Source organism: Patiria miniata, unplaced genomic scaffold, assembly GCF_015706575.1.
Source record: "Patiria miniata isolate m_02_andy unplaced genomic scaffold, ASM1570657v1 HiC_scaffold_20, whole genome shotgun sequence".
Lineage (NCBI taxonomy): Eukaryota > Metazoa > Echinodermata > Asteroidea > Valvatida > Asterinidae > Patiria > Patiria miniata.
The window spans coordinates 21,103,983-21,112,061 of NW_024037059.1; the positions used below are offsets into that span (position 1 = coordinate 21,103,983).

Here is an 8,079-nt window from a genome sequence, read left to right on the forward strand (position 1 = left end):
AGGTGCATGCCTGCTCTCCCTTTCAAAACCGCGTTCCTTTCCTTCTATGGAGTCTATGGATGCATTCCATATATTAATCATTGATGAGCAGCATGTGCATGGGCGTCGCGGGGGGCGGGGCCAAGGGGGGCACTTGCCCCCACCCCCCGAAAACGAAAAAAAAAGGAAAAAGGAAAAAAAAAAGGAAAAGAGGTGCGAAGCCATATTGCTGTTAATTTGATGGGGGGGGGGGGTGTGGGTAGGGTAAATGCTCCCCTGCTCACGCTCGGAAAAATGATAAATTGAGAATGTAATGAAAAAGTTAAGGAATTTTGGGGAAGAATTTGCTTTGCTCCCCCCCCCCCCTGGAAAAAATCCTGGCGACGCCCATGAGCATGTGATTTCATTTCAGGCAGAAACCTCGATAGTTATGTTACATCTGAGAGAATAAGTATCAAGCATAACTCTTTTGCCAAACAAGAATTAGTAAAAAGTGTTTTGCGTTCGTGGCCTGCCGTTAATATCTACTTACATGTAGCTCTCTTTTTGACTGCATCCATGCAGTTCACCATTATATAGGTAGGCCTCTCGTAGGGTGATTGGTTTTTGTGCATTTGTTTTCATTTGAAGCTTCAAAATGGCCCGAAATCTTAAATTGGCTGCATTAACTACAAACCCGGTGAACATCCAGCTCAGTAGATGACATACATTATGAGGAAACAGGAAAATCTGTTATGGGTCTCGTAAACCGGATTCCGTTGTTAACACACGTGAAACAAAAAGGTAATGCGCCCGCGCGGCACACGCTTTTGAACCACATCAAAATGATAGTTATCCTTGCAAACGGCGAAGTAATTGCATACAGTCCTATCTTCATCTTGAGCAAGGTTCCTGGCATTCAATCAGCAGGAAATTTTCTGGATAATCGCAATGATCCTGCGTGGCTTTAAAAAAGGTAATTATCTGATGAAATGAAAATCACACCAAACTCACATTTATGGTACTTTAGCGTGTAACTACTGCCGCTGATCCGAAGCTGAAGTTAACTTGCGTTTGATGTATGACACGATTAACCAAACAACTTTGAGAGCGGGAAAAACATTCCATTTCAGATCGTTGTGTGAAAGCAACTGAAACCACAACAACATAGGGAAATCACAATAGGGAAAGTTGTCAATAACCAAAATCATCCTACCGTATACAGGGTGAGTCAAAAAAGTGGAACCCCAAAACAAAGAAATATGATATAAAAAAAACTATGTAGCACCAAAATTAATTCTGACTTGGTAGCCCATATATTAAACTACTGTTAAGTGAAAAAATTATTTCAATTGCTCTACACGTTAAGATGTTATCACTATATCAACGAAGTAGAAACCATAAAATCAGTTTCGTCAAAAAAACAAGCAATTTGTTGTGTAATCTGACTGTTTCGAACAACAAAGAAAATGACACAGAATACTTTTTTATCAACTGAAGTACACAATATCTTGATTAACAACCCTGCTCTGGTTTACAGGATTTATAAAATCCACGTTTTTTTGTAAAAACTGGCCTTCAAAAGGACTTTTGTTGAATATTTTTTACTTTTAAACTGAGGTTTCATCGTTGGTGTGCTTGAAGGCAATTGTAATGACAATTCTTGAAATCGCATTTTTTGGACGAAACAGATTTTAGGGTAATTTCATTTAAATGGTGATATAATTTAAATGGATTGAATAATTGGAGTATTTTTTTTTTTAATCTAAAATTAATTTATTTGGTTAACCAGTTATAATTATATTTGGTGCTACATATTTTTTTTAATTTGAAATATATTTCTTTTGGTTTGGGATCCGCTTTTTTGACTTTTTTGAAGTGGTATTTTGCTGACTGGGGGGTGCAAACAATCTAATCGCCGAGTAAACAAATTACAATAATTTTGGGGCGCGGACAGTAGTTAACTATATAGGCCTGGACCTAGTCCCACTAAATAATTTCACCGGAAGGAAGGAGATGGTAGGACTACTCCAGTTGACTGTAATAGACCATTCTTGCATCAAGCCCCAAATCCAAATGACCTTGCTACGGCCTAAGGTACTATTGTGCAAGATCTTCTTTCCCAACGAGGGGAAACCCTGGACCCAACTTAGTGAAAGAACTTTTTCCCGGTAAACATCGATTACGTAATACAATAGTCCAGCCTATCACAAGTCCTTTCATGAGTCCTTTTAGACGTTCTTTAAGAAGTCCTTTCAGAGAGTGGCGTAAATCCGTGCCGTCGAGTGGGGGATTGGGGAATGACTGTTTCGCAAACTCCTCAAATGGCCATAATGCAATGCAAACTTGCGTGGTCACGTCCCTTATTTTTACATACAAAGATTGCTTTGAAGTTGTTTTTTCTCTCCACAAACAATTCGGGGATGATCCAATGGCCCATCCCTTGTCAAAAAAGCGGGGATATACATCCTCCACATCCGCTTAGTCCGGGGGTTGACCACGGAAGCTTGCATTAGGATTTTTTATTTTTTTTTTGCATTTTATTGTCATTTGAACCTTGTAGATCAATATTCCTGCGAGAGCCACCTTCACACCCTTTTATATATATTTTAATTCAATTGGGGCGATTTACAATGCAGTGCGCCACCAAGGGTTTGCAACGGAGTGTTCATTTTTCCCAGTGCATGGTGGGAGATGGTCGACAAATTTGCAGTGCGGGACATTTGAAGTTTTTTTCGGGTCAGTAGTTTAGTAAGCGTATGGTTCGAGGATCTGTTTGCCCTTTTCTTTTTCTTTTTATCAATATGGTGTTTTTTGTAAGCCGTCAGAACGCTATGCCCGAATTTATAACAAATTAGCTCAAGTTGTCTACTGACACTCATTCAAATGGGCCATGTTTTGTCGACCGTAAACTTGAAAAATGGACTCTCCATGGCAAACTCTTGGTGGCGCACTGCATTGTGAAACGCCCGAATTACTACCGGTATTAAAAACAGCTACCTCTATTTTGTAAACTACAAGTTTTCTGTACATAGCTCCGTAGGATCACGTCCAAACCTATCAATAACAGTGTCTAGGCCATGTTTGGGGGTCAACACATTCATTAAAGCCATTTTTACAATGATAATGTGTATTTTAATGCATATAAATTAGCACCCGCCATTATAAGAAATGTAATTATCTATATCTTTGCGGAACTGTGTCCAATTGTATCAGTCGGGTGTCTTAAGTCATGTGTTCACGGTCATCGAATCGATTCTACACTGATAATGTCAATATTTTATGCATACTATGCAAATAGCATCCGTCATTATCAGAAATATAACTTTGTTTATCCGCAGAAATTTGCTCAATTCTATCAAATGAGGTGTGTCGAACTAGACCAATAGTTTCGGGCACTGATTGAATTTAAGCTATTACCTACATACTAAAAATGTGATGTATTTTTTTAGCTGTAATCATTTTCATAAATATTTGATCTATTATTAGTAGACACACATTAGTCTATACCGCCGAACAGACATTTCTTCACTCACGAAGTCCACACTGCGTATGTAAGACAAGCTCACACACTCCCACCCACACCCACACACCTGGATTTAGAATAAAATCGCCTCCCGGTCCTCTTACTGGAAATGTGTCAGCCCTACACCGTGGTTAAAGGGAATATACAACAATTGCAAACATCGAAAAATAAAACTACCAAGTTTTTACGAAATACCTTACTAGGATGTTGGTAAATGACAGTCTCAAGCATCTTGTAAAATTATGGCACCTGGTGTGAAGTCATTTTCAAGAAAATAGTATTTTTGTAAACATTTCCAACGGTGGTCGGCCGACCAGCGTTGGAAATACCTCACTATTTTTCAACTACTGCTCCAAATTTACCATTTTTCAGTCCAAATTTTGTTTGCTATTGGTTACATGTTCATGAACGGGTGCAGGCCAGCTAGACTGGTTCCCTTGCCTTACAATTTTCCATCTTCTATAAATTGATCCATTTTATCTTTTGTGGAGTCAGGGAGCCAGACTACTTGAACGTTTTAGTTTTTCTTGGTTTTTCCAACCTTTTCGAACATCAAACTTCAAAAAGGTCAGTGTAACAATATTTGATCTATTATACTAACCTCTCAAATAGTTCATTTCTGAAAATTACAGCAGAAGCCAATGATGTACATTCCCTTTAACGGGTTTAACAAATAATGGGAACCCTCCACCCACACACCCACACCCAATTAAAACACCGGTAATCGTGGACATTCCTTTATTTGTACTTAATTGTTAACAACAGCCCTCATTATTTCAAGTTAGCAACAGCTCTCAAATTTTGGTCTCCCAAAAGTGGGTCCAACAAATTACGGCGTGGGGTTCGGGGCCCGCTTAAGGACCCGGAGGTTTTTTTTTTAAATTATTATTATTATTTTGATTCTAGATGCTCTGTGGTGCGATCTGAGGCAATTTCTGACCACTTTAACCAATTTGAACGCCCTTTTCGTAACCCTTTTGTCCTAGGTCCACGATTGCCGGTGTTTACATATTCGCAGACACACCTGCCTACGCCGTCCAGAAACAGATATTTTTTTCACAAGACAGCGCGCAAAATCATGTGCCCCCCCCCCCAAAAAAAGCACCCAAACAAACAAACAAACCTTCACTGAACAAGAACAAGATCTAAAGTAGAAACACAGTTCGGTTCCACCCACAAATTCTGGAACAGTACCTCACTAAACAAAACTCCATGAACAGAACTGAAACACTATAGTGAACACTAGACAAGAAACATACATGGGGTTATATAAGCAGTGTTTATTTTTGAAGTTCTCAGGTTTGTGTAAGTCTTAAACTACTCATAGCGTTCGGAAAAAAAATATTTTAATAGGTAGTTTAGCGCCCTCTATGGCAATCCAGAATAAATACCTTTTGCAAAATGGCCTCCGGTTTTAGGTTTAATATTTGAGCTGCGGCTGCGCAGAACGTACGTTTGTTACTAAACAGTACTGTAACTAACTAACGAACTAACTAATTAACGGAGAGACATGATGATTTGTTGGGCGGTTGACCGCAGATAAACAAAAAATGCATGTGTAATATTTTTCAACTCAATGAATTTTCCTCAAGTTCCTTTAATATTTAGGTCTGACACAGAGAATCCTACGAGTTTTCATCAATAAAATCCTCCTAACTGAACTAATGTTAACAAATTAATGGCAAGCATAGCGGTCACTGAGTTGCAAATTTTGCACGGTTTTGGTGTTATGATTAGGTTTATTATTTTCTATGTTTTTGATCAACAAAGTTTCGGGGATGTTTGCATTTTGATAGATTATCCAGCCACCAACCAATATTTGTCTATAATCTACTTGTTGATTAAAGATGCATCACGTCAAGTTGTATGAGTCATCTTCGACGAAGACGCTGCTCTCTCAACCGTATAGAGAAAATAAAATACAATGATTTTCTTTTTCATTATAGGAACCCCAGTTTAACGGTATTTTCAGAATGTTAAATTTTGTTACTGAAATGGAATTTGAGTTGCCGTCTGAATATCTATCTGCCATGAACAAGTAGTTATGGTAAAGGAGATCTAAGACGAAATACTTCCATCAAAGTTCGGTTTGACGCGGGGATTTTTTTCTTTTTTTCTTTCTGAAATGAATACGCAGATGAGAGGTCAGACACTTGGGAGAGGCAGAGCGGTGATACTTGCTTCCTTCTCATCTCCCCACCGTATAAAATGGCGCTTTGTATTACACAAATTTGCGCCATTTTGCACAACAGCCACTAGGAGATGTAGTGCAGGGATCCTCGTAAAAGGCGCAGTCTACGTCACCCCGTACTAGAGAAAAAATAAAAACTAATTATTCCTTAAACAAAATACAATTTGGCACATCGATCCCAATGACAAATACTCTCACCCCTTAGGCCTACATTTGTCTCTTATTTCAACCCAAATTATTTTTCCCCAGTTTGTATAATTATGGAAACTAACAGAATTGGACAGTCCTGACATTATTCCTGAGACATCCACTATACCATCCCCCGTGAAGAACCTCTTTTGGGCTAATTTTCTTTTGTTGTTCTGTTTCTTGTGTTTTGGGGTGTGTGTTGCTATGGAGAGTCCCCCTTGGCCCCCACCCCATTTTTCACAGCCCATAATTAGGAGATGGCTTGGCCAGATGATTAACCCCTCCCTTTATTCTCTATCAGCCACAGAAAAAATGAGGTTAACATCCAACTTTTAATAACATTGAATCGCAAGGGCAATGTGAACTTTTGAAACTTTTATACATGAGATAAAAATGACTTGTCGTTCAACAGAATCAGGTTGACCATTCAACCCAACTACGAACAATATAGTCACAGGTAGTATACACATACCTTGACGTTCTCCACTGACTGCATGTTTGCCAGAATCACCGTCACTCCGTCCTACGAAAAACACAAAACGGCACCAAAAATGATTGTTTGTTTATGAATTATGACCTATAAGCTTTTTGCCACTTGCCTCCTTTTTGAATTGTTATTATTTGTACTTTCTTATACTGTCCTATCGCTTTGAATAAATACAGAGGACCTCAAAATGCTGTTTTGGAATCTCCAATGCAAAACAGAATAAATTAAGTTTTGATGTGTAAGTATTCCTAATGTACTAGTGGAGTGTCATGGCCTAGCGGTTAAGAGCACCGGACTCATGCTCTGGTGTTTCAGAGGCAACAGTGGCGTGGGTTCGAGCCCGGGGTCCGGACACTTGTGCCCTTAAGAAAGGCACTTAACCATTATTGCTTTGTCCATGGATGGGACGTTAAGCCGGAGGTCCCGTGTGTTGTATAAGGCCTAACGCACCGCCAGCAACACTTATCGCTAGGAGAACGGGTTTGCCCCGGTGTTTCTGGCCTCCTAGTTATACTCCCTTGTGGAAGTCCTTAGGAGAAGAACCAACCAAGCTTCACTAGTCATCAAAGACCTATCGCGTGTGTTGGTATATTTACCTTGCAGACTAGCTGCTTCACTAGTCATCACAGTACTAGCAATCAAGCCGATTATCAGAAGAGTGACCAGTAACATCTTCATTGTGAGTAGTGGGAAATTCAATGCCGTTCAAAGGAAATGTCTGTGGATCTGTCGCCAAAAGAGAAAAAGAACTATAGGAATGGGTCAAATTCGAATACCGATCTTATCCTTCACCAACAACAAAACAATTGCTCACTATCTTTATAAGGTGCATAACAACTTAACCTGTGGCAGTTTCAGCTCAGTGAGAAACAGAAAACACATGTACACACATGTTCGCCCGAGTTGAAAATGGTCAACTTACGAATTCGCCAGCGCGAATACTTGCCGATTACGTCACAAATTCGCGTTCGCTTTCGCTTTCGCGCCGAGTATGAACCGGGCTTAACACAGTAAAACAAAGTGCGCTCAAGTCACGGAAGTATATATTTCAAAGGTTATTCTATCGTTTCTAAACATGGTTTGAGCACACACAAAAAGGTCCGAGTGAGACGCTACCTTGTCACCTATAAATTAAGCAGTCAAGAAAAAGGAACAACTATTATGTCATGTACACGTACATGAAAATAACGTTCGAATACTTACATTATCTTCAGTGTACTTCTCTGTTCTTTTTATCAAGCAACGCTGCAGTATGCTTTCTGGTTGATGTCAGAGACAATAATTCTCTCAGTGACAGCAGGAAGTTTATATATTTCCCAACCGCTCTTGTAATACAAACTCAACAGACCACCCAATTGCATCATCGTCTACCAAACCTGACTGTAGACGCTCATAATTATCTACAGATGTACAGACATGAGTGTCGCCCATCAAATCCAACCATGCATGTCACTAACAGATCCATGTCAATATTGTCGTTGTGAAATTTGAATTCGTTGGCCATTCTCTGGAAAAGTCATTGCGTTTTTAATCGCGTGTTCTATGTTTCTTTTCATTATTGAGACCATTATCCACTCCAAAACCTAGTCGAAGTGGTCAGAAAGGTGTCAAGATCACAATAAGTGCCTACTTCATAATTCAGCGTGGTTTGTGTAGTCACATATACTGAAATGAAGTTGAGTACAAGCCGATGATCGGATGAGCGGAGGGGGAGGGTGAAAATGCGAG

General features: G+C 39.5%; 1 long non-coding RNA gene across 1 annotated transcript; it reads right to left on the reverse strand.

Moving 5' to 3' along the window:
• Positions 1-4,752: 4,752 nt before the first annotated feature.
• LOC119728637 lies at positions 4,753-7,715 on the reverse strand. The gene is made up of 4 exons (XR_005271094.1): positions 7,555-7,715; positions 6,948-7,077; positions 6,337-6,387; positions 4,753-5,794 (listed from the first exon to the last, which is right to left on the reverse strand). It is a non-coding gene; the product is annotated as an uncharacterized LOC119728637 (long non-coding RNA).
• Positions 7,716-8,079: the final 364 nt, after the last annotated feature.